The sequence below is a fragment of the Struthio camelus genome, chromosome 5 (genome assembly GCF_040807025.1).
Source record: "Struthio camelus isolate bStrCam1 chromosome 5, bStrCam1.hap1, whole genome shotgun sequence".
Taxonomy (NCBI): Eukaryota; Metazoa; Chordata; class Aves; order Struthioniformes; family Struthionidae; genus Struthio; species Struthio camelus.
Window position 1 is genome coordinate 15,835,147 of NC_090946.1, and position 21,788 is coordinate 15,856,934.

At 47.1% G+C, this 21,788-nt stretch overlaps 1 protein-coding gene across 11 annotated transcripts in view; it reads right to left on the bottom strand.

Annotated features, from left to right (window-relative positions):
* The window catches only part of HRAS (HRas proto-oncogene, GTPase), a 59,385-nt gene that overhangs the window by 20,484 nt on the left and 17,113 nt on the right, over positions 1–21,788 (bottom strand). For 6 of the 11 annotated variants that reach the window (XM_068944699.1, XM_068944694.1, XM_068944695.1 and 3 more), the window contains one exon: positions 12,263–12,329. The exons of 2 other annotated variants lie outside the window; for them this stretch is intronic. The gene's annotated coding sequence lies outside the window, so the exon portion shown is untranslated. Of the gene's footprint in view, positions 1–5,036; positions 5,155–12,262; positions 12,330–21,788 lie in introns of all 11 variants that reach the window. 3 more of the 11 variants (XM_068944700.1, XM_068944696.1, XM_009674371.2) reach the window with 1 other exon arrangement.

The window sequence follows — 21,788 nt, forward strand, 5'->3', positions numbered from 1 at the left end:
TCCGGCTCCTCCAGGCCTAGCCCTTTCCCACAGCCCTCTCAGGGCTTCCCAAAAGCGTGTCATCTGCGATGCTAACCGCCCCTGGCATTGCCCCAGCTGCAGCTCCATCAGCGCCATCCGCCTCGAGCTGCACCTCCAGGTGACCTGGGCCACAGGCCCCTGTCGCAGCCCTGCTACTGCCACAGGCAGCCGCTCCGCACAGGTTTCTCCAGCAGCAGCGCTGAACCCAGCTGCTCCTCTCCACCGTTGCCCGCTCCTGCTCTCTGCGCTCTGCTGGCGCAGACACACAACAAACCGTTTCCCCCCTCCCAGGTTATTTTTCGGCTGGATCAATGCCCTGATCCAGTTCAGCGCAGTACTGCACACCTCCCTGTGCCAGCACAGCACAGGAGCTAAGAACAAGGAGGCTGCGGACACAAACGTTGTTCTGTTTCCAAATACACTGAGTTATATCAGTTATCGGTATCCACGCTGGCTCTCCTGCCTCAGCTCTGCTCATGTAAATGCATGGCTTTAGAAAACTTAAAATATGGAGTCAGCTTCAAGTAGATTGAATCTAATATCCCATTAAACAACTTAGGGTTTGTGGCTTTGTTTTTCTAGCTAATGAGATACTGGAAGACTTTCTCGTCTGTCACAGAAGCAGTGGCCCGGATGCAGAATTTACACTCTTATTTCTCTCCTTGTAACACTGCACTGCTGTAATGTCTTCACTGCAGTTCTGCCAACTCTGCCACATTTTATGAGCAATCTAAGCAATATTTCATGCTTTCCTTAAAACCAGACCCTGAGATTACACAGCATTATGAAGAGATGTAGCGCTCATATTAAAAAAGAGATAAACAAAGAAAAATAACTGTCTTGCCCTCACAGTGGCAGAAAAGGCTTTGAAGAGCAGGAAACCTAGCAGCTCAAAAACAAGTAGACACATTTTAAGAAAACCAATTTAAAAAAAGTAACGTCAAAGTCACGATTCCTGGCTATCTGATGTTGGAAGGCTCTAGTCAGTTTGGTGGTAAAGCAAGCAAGGACCACAGCGTTTTGAGCAGTCTGGAAACACTCAGATGGAGGCCACATCTTCACCTTAAAGCTCTGGTAGCACACAATGTCCCAACAGGCAGGTGATTGTTATCAATATGTTAACACCAGCAGGAGCTCCAGCACAGACGCAGTCTCACGAGAAGAACAGATTTTGTTCAGGCAGCTGGTACAAAGTGTACCAGCAAAGGCCATTATACCTCCAGCCCACGTCTGCATCTGGTGTATTTGCTAACACAGCAAAGATCTAATCTAAAGTGGGCCAAAACTTTCTGACTTCAATCCACATCTGATTGCAGCCTTAAACCACTCAGACAGTTCAATTACCTACTCAAGCTAGGAGCAGTCAGACACAACCATGTCTTGTCAAAGCCCTTTCTTTAGCTGCTATCTCAGTAGTGGAAAGACAAGCAAAGATCCCAGGATCTTGGAGAAAGGCAAGGAAATGACTCTGCAAAGAGCAGCCCGAGCACAAACACAGTGCGAAGCAGGACCACCAGACCCCGCCAGATGCTGTGCCTTTGTCCACTGCTGGGAAAGCTGGAGCTCATTAAATGGGGAGGAAGAAGGGGAAGAGAAAATAAGGTGCAAATAATGTGATATCCTAGATCTATACCCAGACATGCCACTCCTTCCTAGCAAAACCCCATGCATCTCTCTGTTCTTGAGGCCAAGGAAAAGCTGCAGGTTGAAAGCAAGGCTATAACAGAGTGTCTGTTGCACATGATCACATTGAGTGTATGTACATGGCTCTGCTCTGTTCCTGTACATTCTCACATACACAAACAGTTCCACTTCTCAGGGACAAGAGAGATCCCCTTCCCACCCCGGCTTCTAATACCTCTGTGATGGGAAGAGACAATCAACTTGAGGAAAGGACACCGACTGCCAAACTCTGCCAATTCGGCTGGCCCTAGAGGGGATCACTCCTGTAGCAAGACAGCTTCACAGTCCCAAAGCTGAGGGCTTAGAACTGCTCCTGGCTGCCAGAGAGTGGGGCAGAGCGAGTGAGCAGGTATCCCTCTACACAGTCTGTCCAATAGCTGAGGGCAGAGTGGTCCCATAACAGCCGCCGCCTCAGGAGCCCTCCAACCCTCTCCCTCGAGTTCACTGCAGTGGGAGACGCTGCTCAGGCCATCCCTTCTGAGGACCCTCAGCCCACACACAGTCAGCGCAGCCTCTCCTGGTCCAAGCTGCTGTCACCCATGGCAGAGCTCACGAGTGCTGCAGAGCTCATGTGCCAGCCAGGCTGGGGACAGGCAAGTGCCAGGGGGCCATGCAACGCACACCTCCCTCAGGTGAAAGCCCAGGACACAATACCTGTGATGAGACTGTGCCACCTGCTTTCTGCTCGGCCACAAACTGAAGAGAACGGGACACACGTGCTGGTCAGTTTTGAGGCCAGTTTCCTAAACATGTGGTTTACACTTGGTCTTGGAAATAGGTCTCTTGCAAATGGTTTTTAGCTTGCATTACAGCCTGGTTTGAATGCAGTGCCTCGGCCCTCTTCTCAGAGTCTCCGTTTCAGCCCAAAGGAAATCAGGAAAGCTGTCAGGGTGGCTGGGGATCTGCCATCCACCAGCCATGCACAGATAGGCAGACACACGCGCTCTGTTGTTCCCAAGAGCCAGGACAGTTTCCATAGCCAGCTCTTTCCATTATTTCTGCTTTGGCTCTGAAAAGCAAGCTTTTGTGCATTACTGTCCGTCAGCAAAAGCCCCTCGATAGCTGACCAACAAGGCCCTCATTGCACACACCGCTCACTGGAGTGGCTGAGCTCTGCTGCGCTGCAGTGGGGACAACCAAGACACAGATCAAGCCCTGCACATCTCCTTTTCCCACCTCACTCTTCCCCACACAATCACAGCGTAGGGCTTTCAGCTCTGGCTCCCTCAGCAAAACAGGGCCCGGCATTTCCTTCATCCTCTCCCTCCTGAGAGGCAGCAGCCCTTGAAACTAAGGGAGGGAAAAGCTATTGCTCCCCATCACTCACGTCAGGCGCAGCCATCTCCTAATATCTGCTGTCAAAGTGACCATGTTTGTCTGTGTTTCCCACCCCCATCGGGAGGACGGGGAGAAGTTTCAGGTCATGGAGACAACTTAGGCCATTTATTTGCAATTTTAGCAAAGGAAGTTCAGTAAAATAAGTCACAGTAAAAAGCTCTCTGTGCTACACATAGAACAAGCCACTACAAACAGTGCTGGCTGGCACAGCACGACTCACTGCTGCAGGGTCAGGAATGTGTCCTCCCAAGGGAAGAAAGGCAGAGCTCAGCCTGAGGCGCGCTGCAATGCAACGGTCAGACTCGCAAAGTTAAGGGAGAATTTTCGGTTAAAGAGTTCCTCAGTCCCTCTTTCTGGTAGCAATTCCCAGGCAGTTTTGCTGAACAGCAAGTCTGAGCGTACTGAAAGTCAGCTCCTCACTTGACAGATACTCTATCAGTCACAGCCTTCTCCACACTTATCTCATGTGTTGCACAAGTTGACGAGACAATTGAAACTGCAGATATAAATGCCAAGACCTTTCACTTAAAGAGCGGGACGCTCTGGCCTCCTGAAAGTGTCTGGTTATGATTTATCTGCAAGAAAAACTTCTAATGAGTTAGAGGTTAGGGCACGATTGGGCTAGCCGAAGTGCACACACACAAAACACAAAGGCCCTCGCTTCAAAGCGCTGACAGTTTCCTTACAAGCACTCTGCATCTGTAGTATTCGTACACTCACACCGTATCTAGAAGACGCTGGTGCCTCAGCTAACTCTTCACTGCTCTGCACTTCATTCCTTGCTCCAGCAATGGCAGCACAGATTCTCTAACATGCAGAGAATGGTACCAAACCATCTCTTCTGCAGCTGTGGAGCTGAGTCCTGCCCACCCTACTGTTTCTCATTATCACTGCAAAATTTATCTTAATGTGGAGTGAGAGTGTGGGCACTGGGCACAGGAGCTTCTGATGAGAGTCTCTAGAATCAGTGTGTGCTTAAAAATCAACAATTTGGAGGAGCTCCTTCCCTTTCCCAGAGTATCCATGATAATCGCTCTTCACAGCGAGCGCACAGACCTGACCACTCATCAGAGCCTGTGCAAGGAGAGTGGCCATATAGCACTGCCATTTCAGAGGTTGAATCCTGCTCTTCGTTGCTTTCCAGACTTGCACCAGACCAAAGCAGAAGCACCATTCCAGGTCACCATCACTGGGACAACACAGTGCAGTCCAGAGCCAATGCCACACAGATCCTTTTGCAAAAAGTCTTGTCCCTACACCTACACAGGCTTAGAAAATAGCTTCCCAGATGTGTCAGGAGGGAAGGCCGAATATATCCATTGCAGATCCAACCTAGAAGCTATCAGAGTTGGTTTCTGCCAACAGAGGAATGCTACAGGCGTGGGAACCTCGCCAAAGGCTGCAGGGGAAGTGGGGATTTCCTTGCGGCCAAACTTTCTTATGTAGCTGGGCAGCTGGTATTATTCCCAGGTTGTAATATTACTCCTACCGATAACACCTAGCTTCCCATCACAAGCATCACATTCTCTGCTTGTGAAGCAAACTTGAGCCTTGCCTCTTCCACAAGGCCTGTCCCAGGCTGCAGCTAGCAGTGCTTCAGTGGTTGCTGCAGAGGAAACCAATGGATTTTCTTTTAGACAAAGGCAATTCTCCTCACTCCTTCTCTGCCTCATCCCATCTGTACAAAATCCATTAGTGGCTGCAGGGATCATGCTGCATGTGGTTGGGTATCAAACTGCAGACATTACGAGCTGTAACATGGGAAGAGCACAGATATCAGACTCATCAGTGCATGCACAGGTTTCAAGAGGTGGATAGTTGTTCCTCAGTGCCTCCTGCCATGGTGAACAACCCCACGTAGTCTGGCTCAAGAAACCCTTCCTTCCAAAGATAATATTTCTGGCTTTCCCAAGAAGGGGAGGTAGGGAAGAGCAGGGAATTCTGCCGGAGAGATGGTAACAGACCCAAGTTACCACACTCAGCCAGGGACTCACCGGATGGGAATTTACAGCCTGTTGATTGTTGTGAAAGCCTTTTCTGGTGTGAGATTTTCCAGAGGAGGAAAAACTAGAGGTTGCAGTTCTCAGCAGCTAATGCAGATCCCAGACAGAGCTGACCAAAAAATAACAGAGCAAAACATGAGAGCACAGTTTCTCAGTCCCACGCTAAGCAGCAATAGTCTGAGCCTAAGCTGGGTCAGCTGTCCGTTGCTCTCCCTGCCCATCCAAAGCCATCACCTCTGTGGTACCTAGCACCCTTCTTAACTGTTGGAGCACTGGAAAGCTGTGCAGGGCTGTCGAACAAACAGCCAAGCAAGATGCCACAGAAGAGAGCCATTCAGGAGCACTGTCTGGGGAGAAGTAGGGCCGGGATGTGAGTGCCAAGCCAGCAGCCCTAGCATGGAGCTGCTGCTGTATTTCCTGACCTCATGGATTTTCTCCCGTAGAGAGAGGGCTCCTGGCTCCCATTCAAAGCTGTCTAGGAAAGCCTAAGCGAGTGCTTCCGCCTGGCAGCAGCAGCTGCTCCCAGCCCAGTAGCCCATGAATTCTCCCCCGCCTCTGTGGATTTCCCAGGCAGCGGGAGCAGCACAGCTTCAGGAAACAAGGAACATCTGCCAGCCTTGTACAGGGAGCAGGCAGAGCAAGTGCCTTGCCCCAACCCCATGCCTATTCCTGGGTGGGCGCTTGCATCCTACCTTTGCCTCAAAGGGAGGGGAGGAAGGCATATCCCCTTAACTCCTTCTGGGCCTGAGCGTGCCAGGCACTGAGAGGCAACACAAAGGCTTCGGCTGCAGGAGCTAGGGCTGAGAAGCTTGATAAAAGCCCTTGCAGGTGAGCTTTCGTGGGGCTAAGATAGAACAGCACTGTCAGACCTAAGGCAGCTGAGCATAAAGGTTAGAGATGTTACGCAGGTCCAGCTATGTCCCTGCTTCGAGCTTGTCCTGCACAGAAGAGCCTGACACTCTGCACAGTCCCTTTTTGCAAACAGGGAGACAGGGTTTGGGGGCCTGACAGATTACCACAGCTGAACTCACAGCAAAGCTAGGACAGCCTGGAAAAATCTTCTGAAACATGCTTGGTGCGAGCAGAGGGGAGGCACTCGGAGGCTTGGCCCATCCAGCACGTCCCATCCTGTCAGTATAGCTTAAAGGAAAGCTCAGGTGTCAAGGGAGAGGGATCTGCAGTAGATTCTCAATGCAGTCACTGTTGAGGAGCCTCTTACACCCTTTAAACAGGATCACAGAAGGAGCTTTCTCTGCTTCCTCCCTTTCCTCCCATTGCCTTGTTTCTTCCCAAGATGAACACAAACCCAAGCACGTGAGTCAAGAGGCAGGTTTTTGTGCAGCACTGCTATATTGACGCTAACTACAAAGGAAGTTTTACAACTGCTCTTCATTACTGAGCATACTAAAATGATATTTAAACTCTGCTTGTCAACTGGGAAGCTTTGCATTTAAAGACATCAAAAATCAGTTCCATCTCTGCAAATTTCAAGATACATCTCAGATTGGGTGCGCTTTCTTCCAAAAGCCCTGTACACATGAGCTGATGAACCTGTAGACTACAAACACTTCAGTGTTTGATCTTATTTCCCTTCAGCAGAGATGCCTTGCAGGCAGAAGTGGTCTATAGTTCTCCATAATGCTCATCTTAGCTCCTCATCAGCAGTCTGGGATGACACACTCGCAATTTGAGAATTCTCCCTGGTGATTTTAAAACACTGATAGGGCAAACCTTGCTGGCTCACCTCTGTTGCTGTCTAGGCTCCTCCATTTCCTAGTGCACATCACTGTCACCAACATCTTAAATACAGCTTTTGCAAGGACTGAAAGAACCCCTCCAGTGGCTTGAAATGCCACCTTTGTTTTCATTCAAGGATCAAAATGCTGATGTTCTCAGTGGCCTGCCCAGCCTAAAAGAGATTAGGGAAATGAGGCTGGCAAGCTGAAGCTCTGTTACGAGTCACAGCCTATCCAATGCTTCATTTTAATTTACTTGTTGCTTTTTAAATTAACAAACAAGTGGGCTGCAAATCTATCACAATGTGCTTGGCTGTTGGGTTGCTGGCTTTATATTCACAAACTCCAGACAGCACAGCCCACAGCTGAAAAGAGAAAGGCATGCCAAAGATGAAATAAGAGCTGCAAATGGTGGCTGTGCTTTGGAGAAACAACTTGGAGATACTAAATGCCTTACACTTAGAAAAAAAGAAAAGCCTACAAAGAACAGAATGGCTTCCTCCGTCCTTTGCAAATTCTTGAAGATCTGAAGCAACAGACAGTCTGCCCCAAAAGGCCAAAGAGCAAAAATATTGCTCCAGAGGAGGAAAAAGGACAAGAATGACATCATGTAGGAGGCTTCAAATATAGGCACCCATTCAAGGAGGCGCAGGAAACTCTGGAGGAAGAATAGCAGAAAGCTCTAGGCAGTTTCAAGGTGCACGCAAGGACTAAAAGAGAGTGATTGTCTCTCCACAACAGTCATAAACATGTCCCAGCACCAAGGTGCGAGCCATCGCCTTGCACAAGGTTTTGAACAGGCATGGACGGGTCTTCGCACTGGGCCCAGCCCTTGCACAGTTTCTAGTTTAGGTGCCTCTGGCAATACAATCCCTTTGCCAGAACCTACCCAAGCACAAAGAACTTGTCAAGTCCCTGCTCTTCTTCCCTCTCCATCCCACTAACATATCCGGCAGGCAACTCAGCATCTGAAGCTGTCACTGTTTTCCTAGGAGACAGATAGCTGGCAGGAGTCTGTGCCCGTGTGTGTGACTTGCAGGTAGCCCCTCATCACACAGGCCAGAGAGATGGGAGGACAAAGGAAAACAGGGCACCATTCCCGCTAAAAGAGCTGCCAGTTTTCTATTTTCTGGTTTGTACTTGAGTTGTTCGTATTGCACCTTGTTTGGTATTTTAATGATATAAAAAAGCAGCACAATCTTCTGCTATTAGCAGTGAGCTGGCCTGGCTATGCTGTTCTTCCTTTTCCTCCCAAATTGCAAGTTGAATAAAGTTCTTTGTTGTCTGCTTACTCTGTAAGAAAAACAGCTGGTGGTCACAGCTATGCCTAATGGTTTTATTAAACTACTGAAAGCAGCAACCAGTCTACAGAAGTCAGTAACATGATAAACACAGCTTACAAATCAGCTATCCCGGAGCTTTCTGTCTGAACTGATAATCAGTGAAGGAATCACCCCTTAGCCAATACAGGTCATCAAACCGATTACACTCGAAAGATTAGCAGGTCCCTTATCACAGGAGCTTATACAGCAGAACAACAGCAGCCTTAACAATCTGCAATATAGCACTACAGTCTGTAGCAAAACACGCCCAATGCAGAAAGCAGCATTTGCAATCAGATTATCATTAAAACTTCCATTCTTGGCCTGCATGCGAGCACAGACAACTTCCTTAATTTCCTTTGTTACACTTACATTTGCCTCCCTGGTGTGGGGGGAACTTTAGTGGCATGAAATGGCTAAAGGATCCCCTCAAGTCCCTGGGCTGTTCCACGCCAAAGCCACCATCTCCAGCATCACAGATGTGGCACAGGGAGCCATAAGCCTCCAGGCAACTCTGGCAGGTGCTGTGAAATGCATGCAAACCGTGGTGGGATCTCCACCGCCTGCCATGACTGCTCTCCCCTTCTCTCTGAAAGCAAGCAGCCCATCCCAAGCAGAGGACATGTCCCATCCCACTGCTGAACATAGACCCTTATAATGGCAAGCATGTGGGCGACACCTCCTGGGCTAGTGCCCAATGTGATTAGCTGAGAACACGAGTCACATGCGCGCCTGGCAGGGTCCTTGGTTTAAAAAAATCATCAAAGCCAGTTTTTCAGTTATGCCCATGATAAATGGCAGCTCTAACTCTTAAGCGCTGCTTGGCTCTCTATACAAGCAAGAGCAGCAAGCATAAGGAAAAAGGAGATTGGAGTTTTGACTGAAAGTCTGGGTAAAGGTGAACAAACGAAGGCCAAAACATAGCTACAAAGTAGGTTGGGACAACAGGGGACGATTAGATAATGAAAACAGAGCACTAATCTGGCAGTCAGAACCTACGCTTAGTGTTGACTCTGCCGATGCATGTGGGAAAGTGGTGTGGGGGAGGAAAAGCTCTCACTGCTGAGATGCGGATGACTGTAAACCGCCACGGCTCCTCTGCTTTCATCTACTTCCCTGCCTCCCGGAGCCAAGCACGTGGTTCGGAGGCAGACACTTCCCCCCTTGGGCAGGCAGCACTCGACATTACCCTAGAACAGCAACTTTTACCCGGACCTCTCAGCCTGCTTTGGAAAAACAAATGAAGAACACACTTTGCATGATGGATAGGCCTGAACAGTAACAGAACTCAAGAGAAGAGCCAGCATTTGGTCTTACTTTGCATTAAAATCCCATTTATAAATCATTGGTGAAAGGTAGCGTGATATACCTTCAACATATGAAGGGATGCACAGGTACCCTAGGAGAGTTACAACAAGACCCACATGACAGATGATAACAACTACAACTGCTAAAATGTGTTGGCAATCCTGAACCTGGGCTCTAAGCAGTCCTTTGACTTGCTGGACTCGGTACCAAATTGTAACACATTATTTCCCTCCCTATGAATACATCCGCAAGACATAAGGCACAATGGAGCATAAACTTGGATTAGATACGTATGTAGCTCCTATGTAAGCGTATCTCTGGAAATACAGTTATTAACATCAAGCTTTGGAACAAATGCTGCCCAAAAACAGGGTGAGAATTACAAAAGACACCGTCTCTCGGATGGTTATTCTACAACGGCCTTTCCTAAAGTATCTTAAGACTTTCACTACAGCAGCTTCGTTCACTCAGGGATTCGTGGGTTGGTCCAAGCCTGGGGATGCTTCCGTTCAACTCGCTTCTGGGGGATAAAGGAGCAGGGGCAGGCAAGATGCCAGGGAAAAGTACAGCATCTCCCAGGACCAACGAGTCTTCCTGCCATGTTGTTGCATGTCGCAGCAGCCTGGCTCTCTGTTGCCTATGCAGCAGATTGCTACTGCAACAGCATAAGAAGGGGCAAATTCAGATATAATCCCCTAGCCACAGAGATACAAAAAATGGGGCAGCCGATGCTATATCAGGGGATGCTGGCCACGTGCAATGACATTTGTGACAGAAACACTATCATTCTCCTCATTTTACAGACAGGCAAAGTAAGGCAAAGAAATCAAAGGACTGGCCCAAAGTCATCAAGCAACTGGGTGACAAAGCTGGGAACTAAATTCAAGCGACATTACTTCCCATCCTGAGTCTTAAACACTCAGTCCCACGGTGTACAAGGCTACTGCAGCAACTGGGCAACAAAAAGCTCCATGTACAGATTTTGGATGGGAAAGCTGCTGGTCTCCCGCTGGGTCTTTGTGTTTGACTGTCACAGCTGGCAGCTCCCCTGTAGAGCTGAGCTTCCATTTGCAGAGATGTTTGGAGTGGCAGAGCAAATCACAGGCGGGAAAGCCCAACCTGCTCCGAGAGGAGCCCTGCTCTCCAATTATCCTAATGAAATCACAACTGTGTCACAAGCGCAGGGAGGGCACCGGCAACAGGCAAAGACGTGGATGCTCCGATGCACAGAATAGAAGAGGCGGAGAGGAAGAGACTAGCTGACACCGAAACAAGCCGGGGCAGCAACCATCAGGACTGACAAACAAAGGGCCATATTTAGTGTGCTCTATGGAGGTCACAGACAGCATTTGGCAGCTGAGACATGCTTTTGCCTCAGGAAGAGACTTCCTCCCTCCTGCCAGAGTGCCCCCCCAACAGCCCCTGCCAGCAAACAGCAGAGAGAACGGGGATAGTTCAAAGAGCAAATGCGCTTCCAGTTTCAAACTTCTCCGTGCAGGAGGGTTAGCATACAGTGAGTGCCATTTCTGCAGGAGGGCAAGAGTCATGGTCAAACAGAGACATATGTTATACAGCTCATCTAAAAGCAAAGAACAGCCCAAGCGCAGTGTGTCTGGAAAAGCACTGCACACGCTGCTGGGCTGACAATGTCTGCCAAGACCAGAAGATGAAGGCTAAGTGCCAAGGCCTTGGAGACCAGCAACTGTCTCTCTACACACCACCAAACACATTGCCAGGGAAGAAGTTGCTTTGTATCGTGGTATGAGTTGGTTTCAGGTTTATGTTAGGGCTGTTTTCTGGTCCTGTCACCTCTAAAACACAACCACAACTGGCATGGAAAAATCTCAAAACATCACCTCATAGAGGGATTTACAACTGGTCGGGTAGCTTTCGCTGAGTGTGAGTACACAATAGATAGGGCACGTCATGAAGGAAATGAGCCTGGCCGGAACTAGCAGGAGGAATAAAGACCACGTGGCTCTAGCCAAAGCCAGCTTTGTCCAGCTGGGCTTATTAATGTGGTCCTAGCAGCGGGGGCAAGAAAACAGGGTTGGCAGTGAGGAAATGCAGATGCAACAAATAGGGCTGGGAGCAGAGAGGGAAGCTGAGCATCAGGGAATGCAAGCTCACTGCCATTTTTCTCAGGTGAAACATGGCTCCAGAAGAGGAGAAAGCCATTGGCTTAACGTGACCTTGTATGTCACATAAGGAAAGGACCTGACCTGAGCATAACCATCGTTTATTGGACTAAAAAATTATAACCTGCATTCAAGAAAGGCATTCCTTCTTCAAGATTTCCATTCTCCTTTCCCTCCTCACTCTTCCCCATTCCTCCGAAACAACTGCTGACAGGGAAAAATTAAAAAGCTAGCTTCAGGAAACGCATCTAAGCCATTTTCATTTAGAAGAATTTGCAATGGAAATAGGTCCGGCTGCTCAGCTTCCTGCTTGCTTTAAATCCTAACACAGATGCAATTTTTTAGCAAAAAAATGGACATGGAAACAGGGTTTCTGCAACTGGGAAGTTTCAAAAATTGTTTTGATAATGCTTTTGATCTTTTAATCCCTAAAAAAATATATTTCTTGAGAAATGACCTTTTAAAAAAGTTATTTTTTGGAGCAAAATAATATTACAAGAATACTGGTAAACTCTGATCTGACGGAACGAAACAGTGCATGAAGCACATGCCTTATCTTGCCACAGCCACTGCAGCAGAAAGGTCCAGAACCAGAGGAACAGGGAATGGGCGGAAAGAAGTGCAACTTGTTGTTCAGTAGCTGAAGAGACAGTGAATTAATATCTTAGCACAGCACCGGCCTTGGTTCCTTAACAACTCCCAGTGACACTCACCCTTTGGATGGCTAACCAGCTCGGCAGAGAAATAGGGTCCTCTTGTCTGGGGATGGTTCAAGTCCCCCTAGAAGGAGAAGAAACATAGAGGAGTGAGAGAAAATGACAGGCCCTGGCTCTGCAGAGGAGAAACAATTTTACACAAATGATCAAGCGCCTGTATCAGCCACCACCCCCACAAGAAAAGGGAATTGCACACCGGTTGCACAGGATACACAGCTATGTTAGAGCTCCATGAAAACTCCCTGTGTAGTCAGTGGAGGCACCTGACTAGTTGACTGAAGTAGGTAAGGGAACCACGCTCTAAAAGTGCCTAAATCTCTGCACTGATGCCAGCGGGAAGCCTAGGTGATTGCCTCGCACAGACAGCTAGCTCTACAGACGTCCCACCGGTGCCAGCAGCAGGGCTGGACAGAGTATCCAGGACAGCACCTTCCCGAACACAGGGCTCAACAGGCCCCAGACTCCTGGCTGGCCTGGATGGATTCTGATCGGGTTATTCTGTGAAGTGCCAGAGTAGACTGTGAGAGCATCCACGCTTTGATGCAGCCGAAGACTACCCTCCCCTGACAACACAAATATGCTACTTCCCTTTAATACTCGCCAAATGTCCAACTATTTTCAGCTCGGGGGATTTCCTGGACCTGGCGTGGTTTGTCTATTTAGCAACCCTCGACAGAGCTCTCCTCCAAGCACTTGTCTGGCCTCCCTTGAAGCCTTGTAAGCTCCTTAAATCCACAACATCCTTCGGCAAGGAGCTCCACAGGTTTACTAGTACCCCCGTGGTGAGAAACCATCCCCTTTGTTAGTATCAAATTTGGCTCCCCCACTTCCCCACTTCTCTCACACATGATATCACAGAGCACTGTTATATCCTCCAAGTTGTGTCTTTTCCAGGAAAAGGTGGCACAGCTGCTTTTTCATCATTTTTCAAGATAGAGGGCAGAGCAGGCACAGTCACAACAGTCTCTTCTCTGCGCTGTGGGCGGTTGCGAGTGAGGGAGCAACAGGACAGTCCATCTTAGGATGAGGGGAAAGGAGGGGGTCTGCTTCCAAAGTGTCTCCTTTATTAGCAAGTCATTTAATTTATGTGATCAAATGTAATGATCATTTCCCTGCATCCACTTAGCCCTTGCAGAGCCCTTCCATGGTAAAGAGCAAACCTGCGGGGCTTGCTCTGGCATAGCTGGGAGAAGGAAATGCATCCGAAAAGCAAGTGACGGTGCATCTTGGGGAGCCAACGAAAAGTGGGCAGCTGGGGGAAGAGATAAAGGGAGGACAGCAGGGAGGCTACTGCTGAGACTCCCCTCTCATTCTCCTTCCCCGGGACACTTTATTAACACAGTGACATGATGCTGTCCCAGCTGAATGGCTGTGCTGCTAGCAAGCATGCATATGCATCGGCCATTATGCAGCGGATAGTCAGGGGCACGCCACTGATTTACAGGCTGAGTGGGTCTGCTAAACAAATCCCTTTTTCACCCAGCACATGCTTGGGCTGGCCTCCTCGCTCTGCAGTGGTCATGTTCTCACTGACAGGTGCCTGGGAAAGCGGGGCCCAAGGCAGGAAGACAAGGCACACAACTCGGTCAACCAAGTTGCAGAGGAGGGGAAAAGCGTGGCGAGGCATTACACAAACACACCTAGGTCAGAGCAAACATTTCTCCTCACAAGACAAATGGAGGCACGTGGCCCAGGCAGACACTTCCGAACTCAGGTGTGCCAGGGCATGCGGCTCGCTCTTTGCAGACAGCCTCTTCAAATAGGGTTGGGGTGACATGCCCAAGCCTGCTCTTGTTCAAGCTATGCCAGAACAGACTTAGCTGCTCTAACACAAGTTTCCTCCCCTGATGCTACACTCGCAAGCTGTAACTTGGAGTACAACTTCCGGAGCTCATCAACAAGGTAGGCATGGAGCATGGCTGGCAGAGTTCTGGAGAAGAGCTCATACATCTCTGAATCCACCCCCTTGTCAGTGAGGGTGAATTAATCAGACCTGCCCAGGTCTGAAGCCAGGCAGAGGCCATCAATCTGCGGCGCATGCAATACTGAGCAATTATCACACAGCAGCAGTTTGACCGAAAGACAAAGGCCTAAAGGTTGAGGCGTCAGATCTAAGTTTGGATCAGATCTAAGGCTGGGTCTTGGATTACCCAAACCTCACTCTGCTCCTCATGGTAAATCAGACACAATAGGACCTTTTTCTGTGACGCTTGCGTTCCCTCCCTCTGCAGCAATCTGATTTTAAAAAAGCAAAGCGGTGTTGCTGTAGGTGGGTTATTTAAATGAATCACCATCATAGCACAGATCTGCTGCAAATAAGGCTCAGATGTACCAACTACAGCCCTCCATACTGAAGAAGGAGGAATCTCCCTCTTTTGGCTCTGGAGTGACAGATGAAAGGACACCACACAGGAAGTCCATCCTATGCAATTGGTACTGCTCTGCCTGTGTTGCAAGCGTAGTGGCATCAACCTAACAAGACATATTCCTCTTCATCTCTCAGTGGCCTCCATGTAGGTTTAGGTCCTTTATGTATCCCAACTGAAGAACTGTCCTCCACAGAGAATTCACAGTGTAAGCAGATCAAAGAAATAAAAACTCCACTTTGCAATGAGGAACCCACAGCCCTTAAGTGACTTGCTCACGGTCACACAGGAAGCTCTTGGTAAGGCTGGGGATTTCTGATCACCCAAGTTGTAGCTTTTGCCGCAAGATTACACTTCCCATCAATGGCTGTGGCTGATTATGCAGGGGACAGAATCATAACGCCTCCGTCACGTCACCTCTGTCACAACCTCCAGCATCTAGTGGCAAAACTGCATGATCAGCAGAAGTGGAGGGGTGGGGGTGGAGGATATTTCCTTCCAGAGTTTCCTTAGGAGCCTGCAGCAACAACGACATGCAGGATTTGGGCAGGCTCATAGCCAGCATCCAAAGGCACATTAAGGCTGAAAAGAAACCACAGGAAAGCAAGACACCAAACCTGCATGGGATGTGGCTCTACTCAATGCAGAAGTCAAATGAAGCCTGCCAACCTAACTGAGAAATACACAAAGCCATTCTGAGAGCTGCAGAGCCACTGAGGTCCCTGTGATGAGGCCTAAAAGTTAGGTACCTAGCTATTCTAGAATTCCCTAAGGATCTAGGGCATCTTGTTTTCCCCTGAAACTTAATGCTAGAGTAACTGATCCCCAGTCACTCAGGATGTCTCTGGTAGAGGCAGCAAATAGGCCCAGGGTTGGATGAACCATTTTAGTCCAGAGCCTGGCCTCCCCGCTGCATTTCTCATGGTAATCACACCCCCAGAGACCCTACTCCCCATCTTTGACTCAGTTTACTTGTTGTTCTACACAGACATACAATTCATGAAGGAAAGGACAACACAGGGCTCTCATCCTCCCTGGACCAACACAAAAGCACTGCCAAGTGCTCTTTTTGGTCATATTAGCCACATTTCCCATTCTGAAAGAGGTGCAATACGAACCAAAGTCAGCATGCAGACGCTGCTGTGAGCACAGCTCTATCAAGGGCACATTTCCATAATACCCCGAGCTCAGGGAATGACAACTCTCTGTGAAAAACAGTCAGACAGATTATTCATGAAGTAAAATGAACAAAAAAAATATGCAAGGGAGTTTGGACACAGGCTGGAAACAGAAAGAAGAAACATCTTCAAAGTCTTTAGAGAAAAAAACGTCTAGGGTAAGAAAAGTCTGCAAGTCCCCTGCTAACCTAAATGTCCTTTTTTCAGACTTGGCAATGTCCATCAACCATAGATCAAGCTTTGCATGGCTAACTCCCCAGGCAGTCCCATGTAGCACCAAGAAAAGGTCACACACACTAGAGACAAAATGAGGTGTAGGCAAGTGCTGCTTGTAAAGCCAAATTGAAACTTGCCAGACCAATTTCTGTGCAGACAGAACAGACCGTCTCTCTCTTTCGCTGCCTACCCAATTAAATCTCTATAAGCCACTGCACCACACACTTGAGAATGCTGCATATGCTGCTGCTAATTGAAAAGCACTAGATCATAGTGTCCCAGGGTCACAGGGCACTTGCCAGGGAACGTCTGCTTCCTAAACGGTTTTCCCTGCGGCAGCACTGTCCAACCCAGGAGTCTGCTCCTCCGTAGCCGCGTGCGCATTGGTGACCCGGGGGGGCAAACACTCGGGTGTTCTGCTCCGCACAGCAACATCATTCCCCAGCGGCTCCCAACACACAGCAGTGCCGTACATCACACGTAGAGACTGAGCCAAGATCATGCAGCTAAACGCTTTCAGGCAGAATGGAAACAGCGGGCTAAAGGAGGAGAAGCTGCTAAATAAAAAGACAGGGGATATGTAAGTTATTCAGAGAAATTAATATAAAGCATAAGATGTTTGGCACACAACTGATCTTCATTACATTAGCAAGAATAAAAGAGGAAGCCAGAGGACTAAAGCAGTGATTTAAAGCGGCACTGTTAGATTTCATATACACAAGCATAGGCACACTTTCTTTCCTTGTATTGTTATTACCACTCTAGATAATCACACTGTTACCAAAAAAGAAAAAAAAGAGAGGATTTTTGAAATTTCAAACTATAATACACTTCTCAATATGAACAGAGTAGAAGAGTAACTTTTAAGCTGGCTCCCAGCTCAGAGAATTTGACTAGCACAGCATTAAGAGATTATTGGGCATGAAAGATGTTATAGAGGACCCTCATATAGCCCACAACCATCTTTTACTCTTTTCAACGGCAACCAACTTTGGTCCCAGGGCAAGGTCTCAACCGGCTGGGTGTTCTGCAAACAAAAAAAACAGTTCCTACTCCAAACTTTCCCCTTTGGAGAATTACTTTCTATTAAAGTCCGAGCGTTCCTTCTGTCCATACAACACTCAAATCTTTGTCTTCCGAAGCCAGCAATTTCCCTAACACCTTGCAGCAATAAGGTGTCCCCAGGCTATAAAATTACTTCTTTTTTACCAGGCTTGTATACAAGACCTCCCAATTTCTTTCCACGTGGCTCTCTCTCTCACTAGCCTTTCAGGCTTTCTATTCCTGCTGCACTAATGTTTGGGATGCAAGCACTGCAGAGACACATTTATAAAAGAAACATATTTGCATTCACTGGATTTATTCTTGGACTTTATAAGGCTCATGCAAACAGTTCTATATTTGGCCTCAAAAAGCATAACCACAAAAGGCAAACTTAGAATTTCAAAGCTTACTTCACCTGACAGTCCTAAGCCACTGTGCATGTTTATTATGCAATAGGCACAAGATTTTTAGTTTCGCAAAGGAAAGGAGAGGCCACAGGCCAACATAAGTTGAGGAGTCAGAAGCAAACCTGCGAGCGCCAAAACTGAGATGTGACATTGGAGGATCACTTTAAGAAAAGGGTAAAAGGTAGCACTGCTTCCGTGAAGTCACTAAAACCAAGGCAGTCACCATGGGTTGAGGATCTCATTTGTTTTAATTTTCAACCTTAGCCAACTCAGAGCACTTAACTCTCCCAGGGTCTTGAGACAGTAGCAAGGCAGACATCGACACTTCCTCAGAAAGGAGAGGTTAAAAATACACCTTTATTCAGCCCAGGAGGTGCACAGCTGGGAGGCAAAGAGAGACCCTGCAGAGCAGGTATGAAAGACAGCAAAGACCAGAAGAAATAAGGAACTAAACAAGTTGTTATCCGGGCCCCTGTTGTCCTTTCTTCCAGGAGAAAGAATTGTCCTGCTTATCTGTGTTAAAATAACAGCTAAAGGACCCTCTGCAGGTCCAGAGGGAGCCTGTCACTGCCTTAAGAGCTGTAAATAGTTGGGGGCTAGGGAGCGGGGAGAAAAGAGGAACATAACTAGAGATACTACAGAGATAGATGGATTCTCCCAAGTCAAGCATGTTTCAGATGCAGGGTCAAAACTAAGCACTGACGTCCCCCAACTATCTCAAATACTACATAAGCGTCCTGTTCATTAGATAGTGGACCCTCTTCCCGCTAGCAATGGCTCCTAAGGATGTGCAGAACATCTCTAAGGAGTTTCTGAAAGAGGACTGACAAAACGTGTTATCTAGCGCTCTCTGGTTTTCACCATCCTAGTGGAGGTGCAGGCCTCTGTTAGACAAAGTCTAGGGACTACAAACTGAAGAACTGCTTTAGCACAGATGAAGATGACTTATGATTCTGTGGGTTTGGTTTAAAACATAACAAGAAAAGAAAATCAAAAAAACCTCCCTTTAGCCAACCAGGAAAAATCCCTGCGTCTGCCTTCAACCCCTAATAATGCAATTTTATTTTTATAAGTAAAACTTATTTTATAAATACTATTATATACACACACACACATACACACACACACACACACACACACACACGTGCGCGCGCGCACGTGCTACTACTATACTATGGAGGTGAGCAAAGACTTGTTATATGACCTACATCACTCTGCAAGCAACTAATTGCTAGGAGCATTTCATGCTCTCACCCCTCTCTATCCCGTCCCATCAACTAGCAAACCACTGCTGAGCTTTTACTCTATTGGTTACTACTACATTCAGTATCTGACCTTGCAGACACCAGCAAAAACACAAGAACTGAAGTTCTGATACTTATGCCATGTTTTCTAGAAAGGGGGTTGAAAGCTGGCCCCAGGCCTTAGGGAGCCAAAAACCTCATATGACGATCTCGAGCTATGGCAAATACCACTGAAGGGGCTATGTGACAAAAAGATGGTCCGTACTCCAGAACATCACAGTCTAGCCACTGCCACCCATTAGCCTTTTCTCACCTTCAGCTTTTTTTTAGTCTGTTACTATAGATATGAATTGTAACAGCTATGGAGCTGTCGTTCAGGGTGTACAAGCCTGGTGCTATGTGCAGCAGACGGCATGAGCAATGCCATCCAGGATCCCTTTCTGATTGTCCTCACCCATACCCACAAAACGCGTCTATAGTGCCTTTTTGACTATTCAAGACGGTGAGACATTTAGACTAATGCTAAATGTCAAAAAGCTGCTGGTTTTTTGGTGGTTGAGAAAAAGAAAGCAAAAAAAAAAAAAGGATAGGTGATGTGAACTGGAGCTGTTAAGAATAAGATCCAGCCTAATCAGATGATGCAAACTTCCTAGTTCTTGTTCGCTAACTCTTGTCAAGGCACGATCTGTCTTGTGAGCTTCAAGTTGGACTCAGAAATTACTCATAAGGTATGAAAATGATCCCCCTGAGGAAAGAGTCACTAAGAACAATCACAGAAACCTTTACTTCTGAACAAACAGCTCTTTGAGGGTTTTTTTTTTTTTTTTTAAGCTGGCAGAGAACAACCAAAATATCTGCAATCAGGAGCTCTACTTTATGGATCCATTTGTTTCTCAAAATCCTTGGTGGCCCAAAATTCTCCTTGCTTAGAAATCAAAGATAAATTCAAAGATTAAAGCTCCAAGAAGAGTCCTGGCTTGAACTGTGGATTTTTACAGTCTTGCCATTACTGTCAGGCCTCTTGGAAAACTTAGAGAAAGTGTGAAATGTGGAAGCTGATGACCAATGTTTGTGTGACTGGCTATGATCATATCTCAAGCATGATCATCCCCTTCTGCAGGAGCCTGGGGGAGACTGCGGACATTGGAGAGATTTTGGAAAGTTGTGATGTGCTGATAAGGACTCCCTGCTTCATCAGCCAGCAGCAGAGTTAACCGGGATTATTTCTCAGGACTCTTAAGGCATGCATAGCAGTTTCTTATTCTTGGACTTCATTCACACTTCACTGGAAATAAACCGGTTGTCGATTTCACCCTTAAATCCACTCTCATTTGCAGAAAGCAACTCCCTCAGGACCATATATGTCCCTACAATGACCCTTCAAGGCCACAGCATGAAGGGGTACAATGTAAGACACGATGTACCACAGCATGTAGTGGGTACAATTCTTACATAGCTCTCATTGGTCCCACACAGGAACGTCAGCTAAAAAAAAATGCATCAGATGTTTGCAAAAAGCCTTTTTAAACAGAAAAAGCCCAGTGAAAACCACCAGCTTGCATGTCAAATAAAGTAGCTTTAACTTGAAACATTGCTCAAGCAAAAATAGATGCTGCAGTGTTCTGTAGACAGTGAATATATTAACAAAGACAAAAATTGATACTCTAATAGCAAGGAAAGCATTGAGCTCTGAAAGCTGGGGTTTGTTAGCTTATCCTCAAAATCCATCTTTAAAAACTTGGGATAATTCTGAATTAATTCTCTCTGCCACAGGCTGATTAGGATCTAGGATTTGTATGCAAAAAAAAAAAACCCACAATAGTTTGTAACCTCATAAAACGATCTTGTCTTCTACCTGTGCACCCTCCTTCTGCTCTATCTTAGATAAGACCTGCACTCCAAATCAGAATTCAGGTCATTGAACCTGGGCTGTTCCTTTTCTAGGACTGGTGATTAGTATGTTAAAGGGAAAGTTTAAACACCACCCATAAGGTAGTCTTATTGTACGCCTATTTACAGACTACAGGAGGATGAAGAGCTTCATGAGATTCTACTGGCCTGTCATTAATCATACCCCTTTTACCTTCAGCAACCCATTCTGCTTGAAGAAAAGTATAATTAGAAGTTAGTATTTCTTACATAAAGGTTTAATGCTGCTATCGTTTAGGCCTCAAACACTGCAGAGGAACAGACAGTTACTGTAAAGAAGCTGTTTCAACCGGTGGCTGCCATTCCACAGACTTAATTTGTAAGGTACTTCCACATATTTTGGCAAAATTCAAGACACGTTGTCTCAAATCAAACAGGAAATCTGCCTTAAGTTAACAGACAATATCCACCTTTTTTTAAAAAGGCTGACACATGGCTGCAAGGTCTCAAGATGACACCTGAGGCTGAGAACAAAAGAAAAAAAAAGGCAAAAACAACAACACACAGATATTTATTTGCAAAGCACTAGGTTCTGATTCCTGTGACAACATCCTGCTATAACATTAATTTTGCTGTTCTTGCCTGATCTACATGATGATACAAAGGAGCAAGACAGCTTTGTCATTTCCAAGCTGCTACTCAGTGACTGTGGGAAGGCTGACGTGCTGGCCACACACCAGGAATAATCGCATTACTCAGTTTGGCTGGCGTGGACTCTACCAGGCTGAACTTACAGACTTAGTATCCTAAGTGCTACATATATTCTGTAACTGGCCCACTACAGCCACAACATGAGCAGATAAAAGCTCCTAGAAACTCTCTGAAGCTGAATTTGCAGTAACATGTTGCTTCTTAAGGAAAACCACAACGTGCTTGTTTCAAAGTAGCCAACCGATGAGGAACAACAACAGGGAAAAGAAAAAAACACCTAGCACCACTCCCCCTTCTTTCTCTCAGCTGCGCACAGCTGAGAAGCTTAAAATTGCAAAGCATGAGAAACTGAGCAAACACCTTCCTTGAGCAACTGGGGCCATCCCCAAGAAAATATTTGCATCTAGGGGATGTAAGAGTTGCGCAACCTGGAAAATATCAAGTCAGATAAGGCAGAGACCTTTCACTAGGCTCTAGAGAGACACAGT